Raw genomic sequence first — 24,116 nt, forward strand, 5'->3', positions numbered from 1 at the left:
TAAAAGGAAGAATAAAAAAAAATCCAGAACATAAAAAAAAACGGTGTGAGCTTTTCACTGATGGCGGCGCCGGCGATGACCCGACGGTCACGAGCGCCGGGAAGCTTCTGTACAGAAAAGACAACATGTACTGTGTTGTTATGTTGTGTAAAATAAAAAGGGATAAAATGAAACACTGAGATGTGCTGTCCTCCTTTAGTGTCACAATCTGTGTGAATGGACACGCCCACATGTCCACACGTCCATACGTCCACTAGGCTGCCTTGTTGAATCCCTACCTGGTGGACGCGTCGTGTCGTGTTGTGTTGTGTTGTGTTGGGTTTGGAGCTTTGATGGTCTGGACCTTCTCACTGGTTTGCAGGTTGTCCCAGTTTGCTTTCGGCTTTGCTCCATCTCAAGTTTGAACTGGATCAGCGACGATGCGACTCTGAGACAGATTGCGACCTGGGCCTGGGCCTGGGCCTGGGCCTGGGCCTGGGCCTGGGCCTGGGCCTGGGCCTGGGCCTGGGCCTGGGCCTGGGCCTGGGCCTCGGCATCAAGTATCCAGCCAATAACAGATGGCTGGCAGGGCGATTAAATATCAGGCTTCACGCGTGTTTGGGTTTCAGTTACTCCAAACCAAATCGTTGTGGAAATGAATTAGTGATTTGTAGTTTTGTCTCTGAACTGTGAGCCAGTTTCAGGCCATTTATTTTTATTTGTTTTGACATTAATCCATTTACTTTACGAGCTTTGGAGTGTTGGTACTTCAGCTTTTTACTTTGTGTACCCTGTCATTTAGTTTTGCTTCATTTGGTTTTAGTTTTAGCTTAGAAAATGGAAAAAGGGTCAAAAAACGAGCAGCAAGAATTCTGAAGTCTCAAAGTTACTTTTTCTTATTTTGTTAACGTTAAGAACTTCACTGTTCTCTCAATCATTTATTCATTTTTATTTACATGTAATTCTTCTTCTTCTTCTTCTTCTTTGTCTGTCTGTTCCTCTGTTCCACTTCGGCACTCAGATTGGGAATTGTGAGGTTTGAATCTGAAGACTGTGGGTTCTAACCCTCCTTTTGCACTTGTGGACTTGGTTTAAATGGGTTTGGCTTCAGGATCAGTGAACACAATAGAACAGACACCTGACAGTTGGCTCAACCGGCTGAACACTGATACGATCAGCTGAGTCCTGTGAGCTGGAGCTCTGTTGTTTTATGTGTTAAAAAAAACGGTTTATTTAGAAAACAATTTAAAAAAGCACTCTAGACAAATGGGCACACAACAAATAAGACAGCTTAGAATAATAAACAAGCAAGTATGGGATCAGAACTCAGCTCCTTCAGGTGTCTGTTCTGTTGTGGTTGATGATCCTGAAGCCAAATCCATTTAAACCAAGTCAGCAAGTGCACAAGCAGGGTTTGAACCCACAACCTTGTGGGAACAAAAGGAAACTCAATGAGCTATGAAGGAAACATAAAACAGGATGAAATACCACAGCTTTTATCCGGGTCACATCAGATAAAGCCGTCTGATTTGTGATGCGTCCACTTGTTAGAATGAGTTCAGTCTGGTCAATAAAAAGTAACAACTTGGAATTAAACAAGTAGTCAAACTTGGACAGAAAAAAAGAAATGTAGTGAAAGCTCCGGCTACATCCCCCCAAATGTAATACGACAAGGGAGGGAGGGAGGGAGGGGGGGGGGCAGAGAGGGACAGAAAGTGAGGGAGGAGGAGATAGTGGAGGATATTCTCCCACAAAGCTTCTTACCGTGAAGCATTCACAGCTTAAGAAAGGCAGAAGAAGGTCATGCAGAGAGGTGTGAAGGCGTGTGGAGGTGCTGAGGAACCTTCTGCTGCACCACAGGGACACAAGATGGCGTACAGGATCATTTGGTCTCCTGCTCATCTTCTCACATCCACTCCAGTTCCTGTTTAAACATTCACCTGATGTCTGCTGACATCACTTAGTGAAACGTGAAGCCGGGCGGCCGGCGGCGTGGAGCGAAGTGTGATTAGATTATAGCGGCGAGGGCGGCGGGGGGGCGTTTAGGTTTTCATCCCGCAGGAAGTGTGTGTTTTAATCACGGCCGGCCGTCTTCTCAAATAAATCTGGAGGTTGTCAAGTGTGGTATTCAGGCTTCCTCTGTGTCTCCTCCCCCGCCCTGATCCTTACTAACGCTATAAAGAATACATAAATGAAATCTGAAGTCTTCCTACAGAGGTCAGCCATGATTCACCACCAGTCCGCTCGATTTTAATTTACTTCATTAAAACTGCAATGTTTGGTAATTAAAGTGAGAACATCAATGTGCAGGTCGCTGTCAGAACTGCTTCACCTCAAAACGCTTCGCCATTCATTTAATTGTGAAGCGAATCAATTTCCTGCAGTGAGGATAAGTGATAGTGACTTGTTGATAACAGACAGTAAACAGTGTTCACATGTGCTGTCATCTAACTGTGTGTTTACTGCAGGAAACGCTCCAGGAGGACCTCTGATAGTTTGTTTGTTTCCTTCTCTTGTGCTCAAATTGTATTGGAAATTGGAAGATAACAACTTGCCAAGCTTTGAAACTTCAATTGAACAGGCAGGCAGCACAGTTCTGTTGGGAAGTCGTAAACTCTGGATTTTTGGAACATTTATATTTTTTATTCATATTTTTTAACATTGCTGTCTCATTTAAGTAGTCTTACTTATTTTTATCTGAGTTGTCTGCAATATATACGACTCTAATATAAGTGTTACAAGGTTCTCAGTCCTCCAGGTCCTGATATCCAAGGAAGGTAAAGCCTTGGCAACTGGACCTGCTGGTTCCAGCCTTGAAGACTTTCCGGCTCATCTGAAAGGCTGCTTCACTTCAGGCACACTGGTTGAAGGTTTGACCTCTGTGGAGTCGCAGTCAGACTCGTCGATCAGTCCTCCTGGTCCTGATGGTCGTTGTCGGAGCGGTTGCTGTGGTCAGGTGCTCCTCCTCTGCTCAGAGACGGTTGCTCTAGGCCTTCACACTTCACACTTTCAGGCACTTCTTCAGCTTTATGGAACTTAACTTTGCAGCAATTTCCAATCTATTCCAGCGATGCATTTCTAGTTCAACCCAAAAGTCATATTTATATTCTGCATTCCGGGTCACACCAGTCTGCACAGTTATACAAACAGAAAACAATTATATATGCAAATGAGCCCTTCATACACAGAGAGTGAGTGCGTGGGTAGTGGGTAAGTGTGTGTGTGTGTGTGTGTGTGTGTGTGTGTGTGTGTGTGTATGTGTAGGAGAGTTTATTCTGCCTCTCTTGCTCTGCTTATGAAGCCAGAAGTGAAGCCTAATGAGTGTGTCAGCATGAGCGTGATTGAAAGACAATGGACAATGTCAGCATGTACGAAAGGTAAAGAACAGCGTGTGTATGTTTATGTGTGTGTGTGGAAGGAGAGAGTGAAGCTGACGTCGCCTCTAACGGAAGATAAACCCCTGAATGGCGCTCATTTCACCCGAAACATCGACGTGCAGATTGTAAAGTTATCCACTTCCTCTTGTATCACATGGATGGACGCTGCAGGAATACATGAGGCTCTGCTTCTGTGTGCTCTCATCCTCTCAGCACGCTCTCCATGGCGACGAACCGAGGGCTAAAGGTTCAAACTCTGCAACAACACAGGAACACACTTCATCAACTCATCATTCACCGCAGAATAAATGAGGAAAACAAATCAGCGGTGCAGCAAAATGGCTTATTGGAGGAGCAGGCCCAACCAGGACGGCGTGTGTTGTTCCTCTCTTTGAACATCCTTTAAAATGAAGCGCTCCATGACACATAGACAGAAAAACAACAACTCAAATGTCCCCGGAACAAAAAAAAGGTCCCTGAGACGAGGGCGCTTATGTAAACATGGAGTGAGTGGAAGTGCAGAGCTCTGGCATTTCTCTGAAGCCGCTTTATGATAAATATCTCTGCATTAGGAGGTGAAAGAAGAGCGAAAGAGGTTTGTAATGGTGTGAATGCTGCATTCAGGCTCATCTGTACTTGCATAATCAAACTACATGTGCCTGTGGTGTTCACATTTATAGATTTAACATAAAAACGCACAAGCAGACATCAAATTGAGTCGCCTGCTCCGCTGAGGAAGATGATGGAGCACTTATTGCAGGAGTGACAGAACGGCTGCGGTATGCAAGTACATTTTCAATTCAATTCAATTCACCTTTATTTCTATAGCAGCGAGTCATAACAGTGGTTATCTCAGGGCACTTTACATTATTTTCTGCTCCATCGGGTAAAAATGTGTTCACTTTGCAACCGTGTCAACCAACTCCACAGCAAAGACCTCTGCTCTGCTCTGCACTGGAGTCCTGATCCTTCCCATTAGTCCTCAACCAACCAATGATGGAAAACACAATCTCCTCCTTTGTTTAGGTTAAATGGAAAATACGTACTACTGCTGCAGTCACACACACACACACACACACACACACACAGACACACACACACACACACAGACGTGGCTCAGATTCTGGATGAGTTCCGGCTGTGTGAATTACGTTCCGCCGTGTCCCTGCAAAACAAAATGTTCTCTGCTTTGCATTTCACTTTAAGATGTCCCAGCAATTAGTCACACAGACTGAAGCTTTAAACACAGACTGACACCTTCCTGCTGCCGCCGCCGCCGCCGCTGCTGCACACGGCACCGAGGACGTCCGTTTCACTCACGTACCACAAAACCTTCACCATCAGACGGCGGGTTTGAGCACGGCGTACATTTGAAAAGGCCGGTTACAGCCTCTGCAAAGCTCTTTCATCCCTTTCTCCGCCATCTGCCCCCTCAGCTCCTTGGCTATACATTCTCCTGCAGCACTCTCCTCTGGGGTCTGAGTGTTTTGAATACCAAAAACTCTTGTTACTCTTGTTGTGTACCTTCTCTGGCTCTTTCATTACACGGAGCGAGGGATGAAAAGAGGGAAAGGGAGGGAGAGAGAGAGAGAGAGAGAGAGAGGGATGATGGCAGGAGGGGCTGTAAGAACGCATCAATCTATATTTATTAACAGGAGGAATGAATACTGAAGCGAAGCGATGCCGGCGCTGCTGAAAAGCTCTAATTTCAATCACATGTGTGGTGAGTGCAGCGCCTCAGCCCAGCGTGGCGGCGAGTCCGGCTATTAGCTACAACAGAACACGCTGTTCTGTTTATACGTGAGGAAATGGAAGTCTGTGCGGCCTCGTTACGGAGCTACACAAACTACATAAACTACACAAACGCCGCCACTGCAACTATCAAGGGCCAGGTGATTGATTAGTTTCTCCCATTTTACATGTGAGAAGAAGTGTATGAAGTATAATGAGTCTGAATGAGTTTTTTATCAAAGGAAATTGAAATGGAGGTTCAGAAAGCAACATTCACTGAGCTCTGACTAATAAACACAAACTTACTGAACTTCTGTCTTCTGTCTTCATCAGTTTCATTAAAATTGAAAGTAAAAGCAGTGAAACTTTTTGTGTCTAAATATGTGAAATGTGTGTTAGTTCAAATCAAAACACTTTCTCTTATCACAGACGTCATGTTGGGGTCTGTTTGTCTTATCAGCAATGGATGAAGATGAAGATGAAGACGAAGCAGACGATCCTCTTTAGATTCATACAGAGTGGTGAGATAAACGATGTTTGACTGGAGATCAAAAATGGTGAAACAGACTCAGACGTGTGTGTTCATGTGAGGAGCGACTCACACACACACACACACACAAACACACACACACACACACACACACACACACACACACACTCTTGCTAATCTGTGAGCTGTGGCGATAAATTAGCTGTTTGCTGAATGTGAACACGGCCGCCTTTCGCTCCCTGAGGTCCCAGTCAGCCTGCTTGTTTACTTCCCCCCATGTTATGGATGTTTAGAGGCCTGAGATGGAGGTAGACGTGTAAACACACACACACACACACACACACACACACACACACACACCTAAGGGTAGAAGGAGACAGGTGGAGGGAGTGAGAGCAGGAAGTGGAGAGGAGAGATGAATATTTCATAAAGTAAGAAAGTGAAACAAAATCCAGCCTGCTGGGTGACATCACGGCTCTTAATTGGAGATAAGATGTCAGTAATGGATGAAGCACAAGGTCGTTTCATTCACATTCAGTCAGGTTGGGGTTTGTTGCTTTAATATAAACTGCTCCACTTTGTTTACAGGATCACTGGGAATTATGGCAAATGATCCTGGAGGAATGAATCATGAGAAACATGCTGGACTAGAGAGAGAGAGAGAGAGGGAGGGAGAGGGAGAGAGAGGGGGGGGGGGGGGAGAGAGAGAGAGGGGGAGAGAGAGAGAGAGAGGAAGGCAGAGAGAGGGGAGGGGGGGAGAGGGAGAAGGGGAGCTCCCCTCTCTCTCTCTCTCCCGCTCTCTCCCTCTCTCCTCTCCCAGCTGGAGTACAGGAGTGAGGGATGGAGGGAGCAGAGAGTGAAACACAGAGCCTGAGGGTTCATGTTGTATTTACCTTCCTGCTGTGTTTCACTTGAATCGACTTTTTGATCGGAAACATGTTGATGGTTTGATGGTTTGATGTTTGGTCTCTGCCACAGGACGGTGATCTCCTGATGAATTTAGTTCTGTTTTAGTTCACTTATTAACTAACGCAGGACCGATGAGGATTCAGATATGTGAATGTTCTTAGTATGAATGTGTGGGCAGAGAGACATCACACACACACACACACACACACACACACACACACACACACACACACACACACACATTCCCTGATCAACACATGAAATATTAAAAACAGCAGAGTGCTGCCAGAAAAAAAATCCAAATGAGACTGAGGAAGATAAAATAAATAAATAATAAAATGATTTATTCATTCATTCATGACGTTGGGGAATATTTTCAAAAATGTGTGAGTTTGTCAATCTGCATCATCCCCACCTGATTCATTTATAGGAGTATTATTTACAAACGTACAGTTTAGGTATGGGGGCGGGGCTAAATTGACCAACAAACATAGCCAACTCGAGCTTTTCCCCCTCCTCTTCCTCGCTTCTTCAGCAGATGAAGCGTACAGATGCTCCGGGCCGCTTCACGTGCCCGCTGATGACGACACTGACGTCACCCTTGCCGTATTTTTACTGGGCTTCCCGTATGAAGCAGCTGGACGATTCTCTCTCTCCCTACTACTACTACTCTCTCCCTCACTCTCTTCCACACTGTCTCTCTCCCTCTCTCTCTCTCCCCCTCACTCTCACCCCCACCCCCACCCTCATTCTCACTCACCCCCTCCCTCACCCCCCATCTCTGTCCATCACTCTCACTCTCACTCTCACTCTCCCACCCTCACTCTTTCCCTAACTCTCACTCTCTCTCTCCTTCACTCTCTCCCTCCCTCACTCTCTCCCTCACTCTCACTCCCACTCTCTCTCCCTCACTCTCACTCCCCTTACCTTTTCCAGACACATTCAACCACTTTCCAAGTCATTTCCAACACATTACGGCTGTGGAAAATGAAATATTTATATACAGTATTTATGATGAAAATGATTTCTTCACTTCCTGGTCACATTAAATCAGCTGCAATTGTTCTATTAAGAACCAGAGTTATGTTTAATGAGAGCGTTCTACAGAGGGTGACAAATTATAGGGAACGCAACCACGTCTCATGTTTCAGAATGTGTCACCTACCTGCATGTAGACGTGACTGAGCCATTATGAAACAATCACCTGACAAATAACTTCAATTTCAATCAAACCTTTACAGAAAAGGTACACAATGAGAGAACGGCAGGCAGTCAAGCAACTCGTTCAATACAATATACACCTAATTATTGTGCAAATGGAATCAAAACTACTTGAGTTGGCGTCAGTGCTCTTCATCTCTTCCATTCACTGCTGCTGTCCTTTAATCTGTCTGCTGCTCGTCCATCTTGGAGCAAGAAGGCCTCTCATTAGGTCTTAATGTTTCTTCTCTAAATAACAAACAGCAGGAGTCAGATTTCAGCCACAACTACTTTACATTCTGGTCAAATTTCCAGTGTAACCATGGATCAAATTGGTGAAAGTTGAAGGTTTCCAGTTCTTTCCTTGGCCAGAAGCTAGAATGCTGGATTTTCAGACACAACATCCATGTTATACTAGGATTCATTGGTGCAAGTTTGGACAAAAATGAAAATGAAGCATCCCAGACATGAAGCAGGCACATTCATCACCGACAGATTACATGTCTGACACACACCCACACACACACACACACACACACACACACAGCACTATGGCTCCTTCACTCTTGGCTTTGTGTTGCACTTTACCCACACATGTCGTCCTTTACAGTGGATGTGGTGAGACAAAGTGGTACATTCCTGGTATACTCCCCTATATTTGACATATACCTAAATCATCAATACATATTTTAATTTGACAGTGTTTGGTGATGTCTGGTCCATCTTTGCGTAGAAAGATCTGTCAGTATCACAGCAGCAGTATTGCAGATGTTGGATGGAACGGAGTGAAAATCTGAAGGATGTTTTTGCATCGCAGTGAAAAGGATGAAAAAAAATCTCATTGATTTGTCAAATCAAGGCAGCGGGTTTTGGGATAATGAGCCGCCTGGTGAATAACACACTAAAAGCTGGTTGAACAAAGAGCCTGGATATTTTCTGGGAAAATTCACATTCTGGTTGTTTTTCTTCAGTAAAAAGCAGGATAGATGTTTAATAAAAGATGGTGGGAAGGGAGAGAGGAGAAATTGGACTTGTATTTTTGACTGCCAGGACCAGACAACCTTCAGCCCGGTCTGCAAATCGCCCCTTTGATTTGCTGGAGCGGCTCGGCGGTCCTTTGAATTCTCTCGGGTTCCGGTCAAAGTCTCCACAATCAAGCCCTCCACACGGGCCTCTGGGCCTCTTTACTCTGGAGACTCTGTGCTCACACAGCTGAAGAGGAGGTCTGAGCAGTTAAATTGTAGCGGCCCAGTAAGTGGCCTCTACACCCGAGGGAGAGCCTCCATTCAGCAGCCACACTAAGCCTGCTGCTCTGCCGGGCTGAGGCCTGTGGCCGCGTTTGTACCGGTAGCCATATGTGAATTCAAAAAGGTTTTCATTTAATGATGGTATGCAAATATGGTTTGTTTTTTCCTCCTCCTGCAGTATGAAGATTAGAGGTAAACAGCTTTCCACTCTCCGGAAATTAATCATCGTTTTATTCTCAAATCTGTCTTTCACCCGGACCAAAAAGCTGCAGTGACAGATTCACATGCTGCACTAAGAGCACTCAGCTGAAAACTAGTCACGTCAACATCACGCTGCACATTAATACTTTCCATTTAGAACATAATACTTGTCATGGTTTGTCACACACGGTCTTGATGTATTCATTTCTTTCAGTTGTTTTCTGTCTTGTAACACTGTGACTTATTTTTCTCAGATTAGATGTAAGTGTCTGTAATTCTCAGTCTCTCTGTCACACCCTGCTGGGTAATAAAACGCTAAACCTCACCTCCTACATATCCACTAAGCTGCAAAGTGTGTTTCCATTACAGTTTCGCAGATTGCTTCGTTATCGACTCGGCACAAAATCCACCTCAAGCGAGCGTAAAAAGTTTTTTTTTAGTGACGTTTCCATTACGTTTTTCAATTTGCGACTCCAAATAGCTGAAAATGGAGATCAATGGGAAGTCGGTCGGTCTCTGGCAGGCACACTTGTCCTTCATTGGAAGCGTCGACTCTGCGTGACCTCGAGAAATCACGCTGCTCTGTGTCAACTTTGTCAAGTGATGCCAGCGTGGCAGCGACAGCCGGGTAGGAGGCGGAAAGCTTCCAGGAGGAGCCGATCCAGATTCATGTCACCTAGTACGATGATAGCTGGTGCTGCATGCAGATGGAGCAAAGAGCCACAGGTGTAAAGTTAGACATGAAATCGCTTCATGTGACGCAAAGCGGCGTAGCTCAGCGACGTAATCAGCCAAATGGAGAGCATGGATTTTAGATCAGCGTCTGTCTGAAGCTGGCTGCAGTAGGGGTATGATGCGTTTGCAGGTGTTGGCGTTTCGAGTTTTCATAAAGTCGTCTGCGGTCAGTAAATGAACGGGCGATGAGAGAAAATGTATTGTAGTTAAGGAAAACGCTGGCAGAGGTTTACCGACTGAGTACCAACTTTGGAAAGCTGCTGGCCATTTTAAATTGAGGGCAGAGACACAAGCACGACTCTCATATCACCCAAAGGCACTCAGTCAACACGGCCAACGTTGTGTCTGCTGAGACCATGAAACAGGCTCAGACCGGATCCAAACACACCCACTCACAGCAGTGGCAGCACTTGATGTTAGGACCTCCGCCAGCAAGACTCTCACGCTCAATGATTCCATCAAACATGAAATCATTTTCCTCTTACAAGCGCTCAGATCAAATGGGGGCCGATTGTCTCCGGGCAAATCTCTGCAATACTTTTTACTGCCTGAAATCCTAACAAAAGGTAAACGGCTCACTTGTTGAATTTGTAGTGTTGTTTTTCAACGTGTGCTGGTTTTCTGGCATCAGCAGCATTGTTTCTGTTGTTGTCTTGGATACACGCAGCAAAATGGTTAGGTGAGTTGGTTTGGACTCTTTATCTCACTTCCTTCAGGGTGCTCCCATAGACTAATAAAGTGGTGAAAGTGGGTGAGGGTTAGGGTTAGGGTTTTGGGAACGGCTTGAGCTACAGGTCTGAAACTTGGCACAGGGCCATTATTGGCCCCCAGAATGTTAGGTGAGTTGGTTTGAACTCTATATCTCCCTTCCTTCAGGGTGCTCCCACAGACTCCAGTACAGTGTCTGGCCCCAGAAAACAAAAGTTTCTCAAGAAAGTGTTTAGGAGCATGTTTAGGCCATTCCAAGTTGATTGGTAAAGCTTTTGCCGGAACTTTTTTTCCCCACCTAATGAACTGATGAGAGTGGGTGAGGGTTAAGGCTGGAGTTAGGGTTATGCTGGGGTTAGGGTTAGGGTTTTGGAAACGGCTTGAGCTACAACTCTGAAACTTGGCACAGTGCTGTTATTGGCCACCAGAAATATAGGTGAGTTGGTTTGGGGCCAAGATTTTTTTTTTTTTTCAAAATAGCCTCGGGACTGCACCAGGATCAAGTGATGCAAATTTGGGGCAGCGAAAAATACTCTCAGATTTGCCCCAAGTTGCCAAAGATCAATTAGGTTTTGTCATGAATGGTCAGGAACTGAACCTGAGGTGCCCACACCAGAGTTTTGTTATTTGTCCATTGGGCCACAGGGAAGCACAGGTGGACGGCACATGTAGTGTACCATGTAGTGTCTGACCTGGAACTCAAATGACACAGACCTGAAACCTGAAATTTGACACAGTGCCGTTATTGGTCCCCAGAAATATAGGTGAGTTGGTTTGGACTCTTTAGCTCACTTCCTGTCTGAGGATGTGTTTTTGAGAATGTGTCCTAAATCCTCCCAGGCGATGTTCCCGGTGTGATAGATCTGCAAAAGCTCTTTTTATGAGCAGAGACACATTAGTGCTGCCTCCAAATGTTTGGTAAAAAGGCTCAGATGAGTTCCATCACCCAATTACAATACGAGCATTTAGCAGACGCTTTTATCCAAAGCGACTTACATTACATTACCACCCTTCGCAGAGGGGGGAGCAACTGGGGGTTCAGTGCCTTGCTCAGGGGCAGCTCGGCAGGGACTCAAACCAGCAACCCTCCAGTTCTTGGGCGGAAGCTCTACCCACTAAGCCACTGCCTCCCTTTAACTTCTGCCTGAAAAGGGGCGAGCGGAACGGAAAAAGGATCCATATTCCTCACACATCACTCCCTCTCTTCTCACCCCCTCTGACTCCAGCCTTGACTGGTGTCGGCGTAGCAACCTTCCACTTCCTCCAAAATTATGATCTGACGGCGACCCTGGAGAGGAAGCGATAACAAATCAGCTTCAGAGCTGAAGTTTGTGTGTGAGTGTGCGTGTGTTGGTGTGTGTGTGAGTGCGCGTGTGTGTCGGTGCCGCTGTCGGTGATCTGGGCTGTGGACACTCGTCCTCAGTATCAAGCTGCGACCTTTGGCTTGAGGCTGTCTGATCTATCTTTCAGACCTCTGATGGCCCACAGCTTCCTCCATTTGTCAGCTGCCTCTGCCCGGCCTCCTCTCATCTCTCTCCCTCTTCTTCCTCCTTGTGCCGTCGTTTCCCAGCATCTCTTTTGGCTCACATGAGGCTTTTGATTCAGTGTGTGTTGTCTTTGAAGATAGGGAGGACGCTGTGTTGTCTCTGGACCTGAACTCTCTTTCTGTGGAGACGACCCAGATGCCAGCATCTCTCTGAGGACTTAGTTATCGCAGCTAGGAAACAACTTTCTCTATTTCCTGCCTGAGAGTGAAGAAGCTCTCTCCTCTGTGTGTAACAGCAGCTCAGCACCTCATCAGATCATGACTGCTGTTGACACAAAGGATCTGGGTTCTGCTGTGAGTGCTGAGAAATGGACTTATTTTAAGACATTTGTCACTCCCTCTCTCTCTCTCTCTCTCTCACTCTCTCTCTTGCTCCCTCTCTCACTCTCACTCTCTCTCTCTCCTTTGTCGTTTTCAGTGGTTTTCACTGTTCTTTCATACCAGTGATCAATTAAAATTAATAATTAATAAAGCCAAAGAAAATCCATCACACATCTCAGACAGGATCCCAGATTCTTTGATGGTTAGCTGTTGGATGTTCCTGGAGGCTGGTGGAGAAGCTGACAGCTCCATCTCTGTGCCTGTTTGTGGCACAGTTGTGATTATGGAACATTAGCTGTTTGCCACCCTGATTGATGAATTCCTGCTTCCCTGGAGAGTTTTTTTAGAAGGATGACGAACACACAAAAAATATGATTTACACTCTCTGCGCTCAGCCCACTTTGAAGTGTGCGTTTTTGTGGAGCTCATCACAGCGGCACTGCCTCGTCTCTGTGTTCATTTAACATTTATGAACACCAACACACAAAGACCTCACACCTGCAGGCCTCCACCTCTAATGAAACACCTCAGCCATGCCTCCTCCTGCTGCTGACTTTGGTTTCATCTAAGAGATCAGAGTGCAGCGGGTTTAATGACGAAACACCACTTTAACTCAGAGGAGGAGGAGGGTAAGATGAAGATGAAATATATACTTTACTATACTGTATACTTTAAAGCTCCATAATGTTTTTGTGTTTCTGTTTCTGTTTTGTCTCAAACGCAGGCAAAAATTGAACAAGTTCAAACAGGAAGTGTCAGTGTGTCTCCACTACATGATGCTGATCTGGTCATTGGGTGATTGATTACAATATGTTCTAAATCCTCCTCATCAGGCACTTCTATACGCTTCTATAAACATAACTTACCCCAAACCAGAGCTGAGCCTCTTCATCATCTCCTTCCATCCGTTTCGTGAATCATCTTCATCGACTCTCCCCATGAGACCAAATAGGCTTTTGCCGTATCAAAGCTTCTGTTTCTGTTTACTAAATACTTTTCCCAACCGCAAACTCTTGCTGTGTTTGTGTATCTGCTGACATCGACTCCTCATCATCCCGTGGAGGATTTGCTCCACGGTTCCTCTCCTCTCCCTCGCTGTGTGTGGCGGCCAGCGAGCAGAATAAAGTTTCATTCTGTAACTCTCATGCTTATTGACTGCAGACTTCCTTCCCCGGCCGCCCGACCGCTCTTCATCTTCATCCCGCCTTCCCCGTGACTGAAGATTAAATGGGTGAGATCAATGTGGACCGTTGTTTCCTCTTCTCACACCCGCCCAGTCACTTTCAATGACTCATCACATTGTTCTCACACTTTGTTCCGGCGTTTGTCTGACTCAGCGTCTTCAAGTGCAGCGAGTAAATAATGAAAAACTAATAAAAAATAAAGGCCCAGCATCCGTTTGTGCAGCCAAAGAGAAGAAACGAGTCGAAGGCAAACGACCTAATGCCTAACAAATGTAGACAACATTATTGAGCATTGATCTGGAGTGATTCACATCATACTAAAGTAAACTAAAGGCTTATTGGCAGAGTGATATTTCCTCACGTATCGATATGTGAGGCCTAATGAGGGAAGTACAAATAGGCATCGAGATGAAAGAAACACTTTAAAAAACCTCAGAGGGAAGCCAAGAAATGTGTGTGTGTGTGTGTGTGTTTGTGTGTGTGTGTGTGTGGGTCTGGTCTTGATGTTCCTCTTTTGCACGTGCTCACAGTTCGCCTCTCCTGTGACCTGTGCTCATGTAGGCCAAACACACACACCAGCGCTAAGTCCTTCATCATCCTGTCACCATCGCCGCCGCTGCCGCCGCTGCCCAAGAAAACGGGAGAAGAGGAGAGGAGAGGAGAGGAGAGGAGAGGAGAGAAGAGAAGAGAAGAGAAGAGAAGAGAAGAGAAGAGAAGAGAAGAGAAGAGAAGAGAAGAGAAGAGAAGAGAAGAGTAGAGTGGTATAAGGAATGATTCATGGTTTGTATTCTAGCTGCTGGAATGAGTCATGAGGAGAAAAGCTTCTGAACCAACATGGCTGCTGTCGTCCCGTTCACAGGTTTACTGGTGTGTGAAAGTGTGATGTCATCAAGATGAGAGACAGAGAGAGAGGAGAGGATAAATGAAGACAGGAGAAGACAGGAGTCCAAGTGTTACAGACCACTGCTGACTCAGAACAATGTGCCAGCTTCATCAAATGATCGTTAACCCCATTAGAGGAGGAGGAGGAGGAGGAGGAGGAAGAGGAGGGAGCGGAGGTGTTAGACAGCAAAAATTTGAGGACACCTTAGTAGAGAGAGACAGACAGGTGAGGCACAGGACAGAATGTTAACATGAAAGAGGAGGAACATCATCACTTCCTGTCAAAGTCTGAACAACAACTGAGAATTTAGTTTCCACATCTTCACCCTGCTTAATGTGTGAGGAAGAGGAGACACAAGGCGTTCAGACCAGAGTCCAGGTTTAAATGAGACTGGATTATTCTTCCTCCAGCTTTTATTCACAGGTATAAATTAAATCACAGGATTACTGCTGAAGTGGACGGAGCCTCTTTCATTAAGGAGCAGGGATAGAAAAAGAGAAGAAGAAGAGCAGAGAACACACACGCACACACAAAGCAGCACAAACACAGGGAAGGTCAGTGGGTCTCTCTCTCGCTCTCTCTCTCCCCCTCTCTTCCTCTGTCTGTCTCTCTCTCTCTCTCCCTCCCCCTCTCTCTCTCTCTTTCTCTCTCCCTGTCTCTCTCTCTCTTTCTCTCATCTGTCTCTCTCTCTCCCTCCCTCTCTCTCTCTCTCTCTCCCTCCCCCTCTCTCTCTCTCTCTCCCTGTCTCTCTCATCTGTCTCTCTCTCCCTCCCTCTCTCTCTCTCTCTCGCTGTCTCTCCCTCTGTCTGAAACTAACGAGCTCCTTACAGATTGAGACCCACGTCCATCATCACCTCTTATTGTGTGTATTGTCATACATGTGCATGTTCTGTAACGGTTCCTATCGTTTAAAATGATGAAGCCAGCGGGAGGAAAAAGACAAACAGAGTGAGAGAGGAAGGAAATGAAGGAGGGATAGAAGGAGGCGAGGATTGGAGGATGAAGGGATGAAAGTTAAGTCGTGCCCTTTGCCACCGGAGCACATCGACCTCCGTCTCCGTCTCCCTCAGTCCCATGTGACGCTTATCTGGATTAGTGCCAAAGGTGATTGACAGGTTCACTAATCCAACTGCAGGGAGGAGAGGGGCGGGGGGGAGGGGGGGGTCGTCAATCCGGGATTTAACAGTGGATAATTGGCCGATCAGCCCCGAGCTTCAGCTGTGCAACCTAACTAAGAGGGGGGAGGGGGAGATCCACCAGTGACACACACACACACACACACACACACACACACACACACACACACACACACACACAGACACATGGAGGGATGTGTTTGGTGGATCACTGGTGTGTTGTGTGGCGAAAACTCATGTGGTGTTTGTGTGTGTGGTCTTGAAGAAAATTTAATACATTAAACCAGCGTGTGTGTGTATGTGTGTGTGTGTGTGCGTGTGCGTGTGCGTGTACGTGTGCTGTTTATTGCAGGACACCTGAGCATGTATCCCTGTCACGTCTCAGCTCAGGTTACAGTCCGTCTCCTGTTCCATGTGGTGGCGGGAGGAGGAGGAGGGAGGAGGCAGGACCTGAAGACACTAATCTGGATTTCCCTCAACTTGTGACCTCAAAGCTGCAGAGAGAGAATGACACCAGTGACGTCTCCTTCAGGGCCGTGTCCACCTGTCCTCAAACGTCCCGCCCTGTCCTATCTGATCACACTTCACCCTGGACTCTCCCTCTGGATCTCCTCTCCCTCTGGATCTCCTCTCCTCCTCTGGATCTCCTCTCCCTCTGGATCTCCTCTCCCTCTGGATCTCCTCTCCCTCTGGATCTCCTCTCCTTCTGGATCTCCTCTCCTTCTGGATCTCCTCCTCTGGATCTCCTCTCCCTCTGGATCTCCTCTCCTTCTGGATCTCCTCTCCCTCTGGATCTCCTCTCCCTCTGGATGTCCTCTCCCTTGCGCTCTTCCATTTCTCCCGGTCCTCTCAGGGAGCCTGGGTCCAGAGCCCACAGAGACATTGTGTACGTGCTCTATGTCATATTGGGCTTTAAGGCTGTATAAACTTGTCTCCTGGCTCTGACTCACTCGTATGGACTCAGCTGTCTGATGCTGCTCCACCTCTCTCACCACATTAAGAAGGTCTGACTCCATCCAGAGATCTGAAATGGAATCAGACTGACAGGACTGCAAAATAAATGAACCGTCTCAACTTCAAATATGGACAGACACACTCGTACTGCACAATTCTTCTTCTTAACTTCTTTTAAATGTTCCAGTGTAGCTCCAAACACACCTGCGTGCTTTCTTATCCATACTCAATATATTATTAATATCCATTGTGCCAGGTTTTATTTAAAGCCTGGTTTACTCAACAGGGAGGCAGAGTGGAGCAGGGTGGAGCAGGACGGAGCGGAAGAAGGGAGGAAGGAGACAATGGAAGGAAATCAAATAGAGACTCGGGTGGTCAAGGAGCAAATAAAAGTGACAGCATCTTGCTCCGTCTCCAAACAGAAATTGGATGTCAACATCTGTCCAGCCGGAGCCCAGAGGAGGGAAATTAACAATCTAGCTGCTCGTTTAGAGGCTCTGCGCTTCCTGAGGCCTCCTGGCGCCTGAGAGGAATCTTAACAAGCAGCAGAGCTGGAAGGAGACGGAGACAAAGAGAGAGAGAGAGAGAGAGAGAGAGAGAGAGAGAGAGAGAGAGAGAGAGAGAGAGAGAGAGAGAGAGAGAGAGAGATAGAGACAGGTTGGAGCAGGATGATGTCAGTGGAGACTTGATCCCAAGAGAAAAGGCCACAACATGTAGATGAGCTGTCAGAAGATGTTGACATCATCTCTATCCTCATCTATTGTGAGAGCTGAATGCACATCTGTGTGAATGCTAAACTCCACCGCTGCCTTTGATGTCACACGCTGACCAGTTAGACCTTTGAGGAGACTTTCTGCTCTTGGGTTTCTTCTCTTTCTCTCTCTGTGCTCTCTCTCATATCTATCATCCACGGTGTGATGAGCTCTCACCTCATAGATCTAATCTCTATTCACACTCCTCTGGACATAATCACATTTCTCACCGCTGTACGCTGGACTTCTGTCACTTCACATCACCTTAGATTCAGAATAATCTCATTTCTCTCTGGCGTCATTGTGAAGTGATTGAAGAGTTTAACAGCTGCGGTTATAAAAGGTATGGGTTCATGAAAGCGTACATGCGGTTCAGAGTCTGCTCTCATGAAGCCTTGAGACGCTTCTGCTGCTCGCCACTGATTAAGCCCGCCTGCTTTAGATTCCACATGCATGCGTGTTACATACATGTAGAAGTACAGAGCACGAGTGTTCCTGTTAAGATGGAATCCAGACAGATGAGTCACTGAGATGTGGAACCATCTGGAATCTGTAGCTCCATTCCAAAGACTCTGACAAGGACAGAGAGAGTTTGTTTATGGAAAAAACATACTAAAAACACGTTATATAAACATGTATTACAATTCAACAATTCATTAAATCAATAAAAACACAAGATGAATAGAAGATGTGGGAGTAAGAGTAAGTAAGTTTGTGAGTTTGGCTGTGAATGTGTTCCCGTGGTTGAGTCACAGGAAAACAACACCAGGGAAAATACAAACACTTTTATTTTGAGTTTTACAACAGTTTAGTAAGCCAGAAGAGACGAAAGAGAGGATTCGGGAGAGTGTGTGTACGGTGGCCTCACACTCTGCTGCTGGTGGCTGTGTGTGTGTGTGTGTGTGTGTGTGTGTGTGTGTGTGTGTGTGTGTGTGTGTGTGTGTGTGTGTGTGTGTGTGTGTGTGTGTGTGTGTGTGTGTGTGTGTGTGTGTGTGTGTGTGTGTGTGTGTGTGTGTGTGTGCATTTATAGATAGGATCAAACCTGCTTGAAGGACCCAGAGGGACTTTTCCAGGCTGACGTTTCTGCGCCTGTAAACTTATTCTCACTTATTTTATGGCCCTCAAACTTCACCACTAACTTCCTCCACTGCTGCAAACGATCCAAACCGGTCCCACCTGGGTTTGTTGAGTTTGGGAGGGGGGGGGGGGGAACTGGATGTTTGAGTGTTTCGTGGTGGTTTGTGTCCCGCCAGCATTTCGCTCTGCTTCAGGCTGCATACTTTTCATCAATTCCTCCTACCCAGAATGCACCTGGAGAGAGGCCCAGAGTTACAGGGCCCTGTGAATCAGCGGCGCTCGTGGCCCGCAGGGACACGGATCCCTTTACTGGATGAATATTTCAATGTGGAGGGGAGAAAAGTGAGGAAGCAAAAATGCAAAACAAGTGCAGCTTATTGTTAAATATGTTAAATAAACTACCTGCTATAAATAAAGCTACACACGCCAAGTTCGCTCAATTCAAGACGATTTTTCCATTCAAACTACTCATGATTCACTTTTTCCCACTTTTCAGCAGCACCAAAACATCCACCCTCACCCTGTGCACCTAATTACCATGGAGACGCACTCATCCCAGGCCTCAGCAGGAGCGCTGCATGGACACAGGGGGAAGGAGCAGAGAGTCAGAGAGTCAGAGAGTCCGAGTGTCAGCGTGTCAGAGAGTCAGAGAGCCAGAGAGCCAGAGAGTCAGAGAGCCAGAGAGTCAGAGAGCCAGAGAGTCAGAGAGCCAGAGAGTCAGAGTGTCAGAGAGTCAGAGTGTCAGAGAGTCAGAGAGTCAGAGTCAGAGAGTCAGAGAGCCAGAGAGTCAGAGAGCCAGAGAGTCAGAGAGCAAGCAGACTCCTCACGCTCACATGTACTCAGCCTGAACCTCCACCAACTAATCAAAGAGTCACACGTTGGCTGACCGCTGTCATTGGACGTGACAACAACACACACGTGACCAGGGAGGTAAACACTGACGCCACATCAGCTGATAGGACTGATCTGCTCAGAGCTTAGACTCCCAAAACTCTGAATGCATTTGGCAATGATGTCCAAAGTAATTATGCTCCTGATTGAACATGAAACTATAAAAACGGAACATCTGCTTCCTCACCAATTATTATTTATGTAAAATCCCGATCGCTCAGCTTCACTGCAGTATTTTCCATATTACTATTCTGAAGAAGAAGAAGGTTTTCTGTCCCCCAGTGAACAACATATCAGTAATGTAAGCAGTGTTAGTGAAGCTACTTTGTAAACTACAAGCTACTCGTGAATTAAAGTAGTGAGCTACAGAACACACTCCATGTACCGGATGAACACGTTTGCTTTACACTCATTTAGGAAGACGTTTGCTCTGCAGATGGGTTGGATTCGTTATTTGTCGTAACATTTGAGCTTCCAAACGTCTGCACAACAAACCCTTAATGACTTTCATTCAGGCGCCGGTCCATTCTGTCAACCCGGCCCAGTAACTCTCATCAGGTCCTGGGAGTGCTGCCATGACAACCATACTAATGAGCGTATTCGGCAGCCTGATCCCCATCACAGCATTAATTGGAGCGCAGAGAGTCACGCACACAGAGCAGCCTATGAGGTGTGAGGAGTGTGTGTGTGTGTGACCTGTCAGTGTCCAGCTCCATCACACACACTCCACCATCACTGACACTAAACTACTATACACACAGTGCATATGAAAGTCTATTAGATATGAAAAATGGCAAAATATAAACTTCCTTTTCCTTTATTTCTGTCATATCTTGAGGTTCTTGACACTTTCATGCCATAATTCACTTTCTGACTTTGATTTTGACGTGTTGATTAGACACACACACCTTTGCTAATATGGTTTATTAATCCGCCGGTGTGAAAGTACAGGCAGGGTGTGTAATCAGTGTGTAATGGATTGTTTATCCAGCTGAACTTGTTGTCTGAATCTGTCAATGCCGCTCCAAACAACCTACACACACAAACACACACACACACACACACACACACACACACACACACACACACACACACACACACACAAGCACAAACGCACACACAAGCGCCTGGCTCAGCTCGATTCAGCGAGCCGAGAACATTTCCATGCATAATGAGGCTTTGGTCACATCTGAATAATTGATGGGAGAAAATGGAGTTGGGGATCCATTGTAATTTCTCCTCTGAGCAAAATAACCTGCCGTCCCAAAGCAAGACAGTGCTGAAAAATGTATACACAGGAGAGGGAGTGTGTGTGTGTGAGAGAGAGGGGGGGAGAGAGAGAGAGAGCGGGAGAGAGAGAGAGCGAGTGAGAGTGAGAGAGACAGACAGAGAGAGAGAGGGTGAGAGAGAGAGAGAGAGAGAGAGAGAGAGTGAGAGTGAGAGAGAGAGAGAGAGACAGACAGAGGGAGAGAGAGAGGGTGAGAGAGAGAGAGAGAGAGAGAGAGAGAGAGAGAGAGAGTGTTTTCATGTTAACTAAAGTCATATTCAGGTTGAGATGAGGTCGTCGCCCCTCATGGTTCTCGCTGGTGTCTCCGTCTTTCACACTGATTCGTTACCACCTCACCCCCCCTCCTCACCTGTCTGCTCCTCTCCCTCTGCTCTCTGTCGTGCACTGAGTCCAGGTAATGAACAGAGTAATTACACACACACAGAGGCGGTGCAGGCGCCTGCAGGGAGCAGCTAACACACACCGGAGTGTTTGCAGCTCAGCGCTGATATCAGGAACTTTATTCACTTATTCCCACATTCTGAGCCAATTCCACCTTTTCCCTCTTCATCCCCGGGGTGAAAACTCAATATTACACACACACACACACACACACACACACACACACACACACACACACACACACACACACACACACACACACACTCAACACAAAGTAAACCTACCATTTCCAAAACCTGGTAGTTAATTTGGAGTTTTTCATTTTCATATCATAGACGACCATGAGGTAAAGCTGCGAGGGACGACACCAGGAGACGCTTGACCCTTGGACACGCCCATAAAGGGTCAAAGCTTTAGGAGGAACACAAGGATTACATTGATCTACAATGCTAACGTCATTTAACACACGCAGAGCAATGTGTGAGGCCTCTCAGACACACTCTGCCCACAGGACTTCATACCTGGACCTGCCGTCATGATTCAGTCTTGTTTGTTTGCCCGCTGGATGCCTTTCTGACTGACAAGCTGCAGTCCTGTCTGCCAAGCGTCCGCCCGCCCGAAGCAGCCTGAAGCAGCCAGCTTCTCCTCACGTCAGTCAGGTGTCACCTTCTCACCGTTCACATCCATTGTTCAGTCAGCGTTCCAAAGTTTCCACAGCGGCCCTGAAATATGAGCAAATCCCCCCCCCCCCCCCCCGGTGAGTCCCAGGCAGCTGAGTCCTGTTTAGTACTGAGCTGTTATCACTTCCTGGCATATAGAAAGCGTATCTAATGCTTTTTTTAGGGGCTACCTGATAGTTGAGCTCATTCCGTATACAGTTAAAGTGACTCAGCCCTGAATGGTGAAGTGTAATTGCTAGTTTTGAGCACTGGATTCCATTTGTTCTGTAAAGCAGCTGCAGCAGTCTGCCTCCACTCACTCCGGGTGCAGCACAGCTAACTGCACACAGTCTGACGCTTGTTATGACACCCAGCTTTCAAACCGGTGAGGATAATTACGGTTCGGCTGAAGACTTTTTTGTGTTTTCAAGTACGAACAAAATGTACCAAGCTGAACGTCTCATTGGTTTTATTCTGTGGAGAACTCCTGGCTCATTGTTGTGCTGATTCACGTGTTGATGACTGTTTCATCTCAAACACCGTGAAGCCGTTTAGAATCAATCCTTAATGGTCATGTACACATCTCAGCTTGAGGAGGACGCCTCTGTGTGCATCCCCTCAGCAGCTGAACTCCAACCCAGCTTTAATGTGTAAAGCTTTAATATGGATTTTGTGCAAATTTAACACATTTGAATGTAAAATGTCATTATTTTGCCTTCTGGTTACAAAGTTATAAAAGCTGCACACTGAAGTTCTGCGTGGCTTGATGACCCTGATGAATGCTTAAACTCCAGAGTGCAACACAAATTAGTATATTTCTACTTTTGCCTCTTGGTTTTTCCAGATTGGAGTAATCCAGCCGCACAGACAGCCGACCAAGCAGGGGATCAGCGTGTAGAGCCGAGCCCCTCTGTGTGGGATTCATTCCATCACGTGGATAACCCCTCTATCATCTCCGGTGTCAGAGGGCGAGCGGTGTGAAGCGTTAAGCCCTCACACAGCTCGGACACGCAGGTCTCCTACGGGGCGCTGCAGAGACGAGCCGGCGACCCTTTCAGTCACACGCTCCTTTCTGCTCAATGCGCCCAAGTGCCCTGAATTATGGAGAAGAAAGGGACAGAGAGAGAGATTGAACGAGAGAGCGAGAGAGAGAGAGAGGGGGAGAGAGTGAAGGAGTGAGCGGGACTTGGACGTGCTTGAAAACCTGGTTTAAATAAACATTAGGGTGAGAGAATATTCCACTCAGCCCTCACATACATTATTCCTGCTCCTGGCTCCTGGCTCCTGGCTGAGTCCAAGGGTCAGCAGCCGGGGAATATGAATGCATATTTACATCTTCACCCTCTCTCCCTTTACCTTCACGCCGGTGAGACGCATACGACAAACTCAATCTTACTTCCCCCCGATGTGTCTGCAGAACAAACAGTCTCCTGTGTGCTGCTGATTGTGAGAGTGAGTGACCTGAACATGGAGGATAATGAACGCCCAGCCGTCCTTCCCCTCTCTGACCTCTCCTCCATCCGTTTCTCAACCTTTCAAAATGTGACTGCATGCTGCCCGAGGCTGAACACGTGCATCCCGACATCCAACAACCTCCCGTCTCAGGCGGCTCACAGGCTCGCGTCTAAAACAAAAGAAATCACAAAGAAATTAAATTAAAGAAAAGTTATGATTGAAGTGATCCAAGCTTTAACACTGTGTCGTTCTGATGTTTACACCTGAAGTTATACAGCTTTAACACTTGGAGAGAGTGGATGAAAGCAGGAAAGGGTTTTAAATTCAATAAAGCAGCAGCTGAGAGCCACGTCTCCATTTCCCTCCACACTGCCAGGCTGGAGGAGGAGAGAAAGACAATATGTCAAAGAAACAGCAGAGGCGCTCCACGGTGCATACATTACTTAACACGGGCCAAATGTGAATAAACATCTGAGACATATGGATCCCAGCGTGGATATGAGCTGATCCCTCACTCACACACACACACACACACACACACACACACACACTCATATAGGCATACATATGCAGGAGGCTGGGCAGGGCCTAAAGGTGAGTGTGTGTGTGTGTGTGTGTGTGTGTGTGTGTGTGTGTGTGTGTGTGTGTGTGTGTGTGTGTGTGTGTGTGTGTGTGTGTTGGATCCCCTTCTGTATGACAGCGTTGCATCATCTCTTGTACCCTAAAGCGCCAGAAGGCTGATCTACAAACGTGCGATCGACTTAAATTAACCCTTCATTTAATCAGATCTCACCAGCATCTAACCTCAATCATCTCATTTCAAAGGCAGGTAAATGTAATGTAGTCACCGGTTACTTGATACGCTGCTCATCAAAAACTTGAATCTCTGCAGGGAAGTTAATTTCCTCACGCTGGGAGGAAAGCGTGTGAAGCCTCCTAAGCTGTAATTTGAGCCACCTGCTGAAACAACTGTTCACTTTACAGACATTATGAGTATTAAAATCATCCAGAT

General features: G+C 46.6%; 1 protein-coding gene across 2 annotated transcripts in view; it reads left to right on the forward strand.

The window, feature by feature from the left end:
* Positions 1-41, forward strand: part of lrfn5a (leucine rich repeat and fibronectin type III domain containing 5a) — a 65,502-nt gene extending 65,461 nt beyond the window's left edge. For both annotated transcript variants that reach the window (XM_076171504.1, XM_076171503.1), the window contains one exon: positions 1-41. This exon is cut by the window's left edge and continues 1,872 nt beyond it. The gene's annotated coding sequence lies outside the window, so the exon portion shown is untranslated.
* The last annotated feature ends 24,075 nt before the right edge of the window (positions 42-24,116 follow it).

The sequence above is a fragment of the Genypterus blacodes genome, unplaced genomic scaffold, assembly GCF_046128005.1.
Source record: "Genypterus blacodes isolate CSIRO-AG114 ecotype Tasmania unplaced genomic scaffold, CSIRO-AGI_Gbla_v1 ptg000255l_1, whole genome shotgun sequence".
NCBI classification, from domain to species: domain Eukaryota; kingdom Metazoa; phylum Chordata; class Actinopteri; order Ophidiiformes; family Ophidiidae; genus Genypterus; species Genypterus blacodes.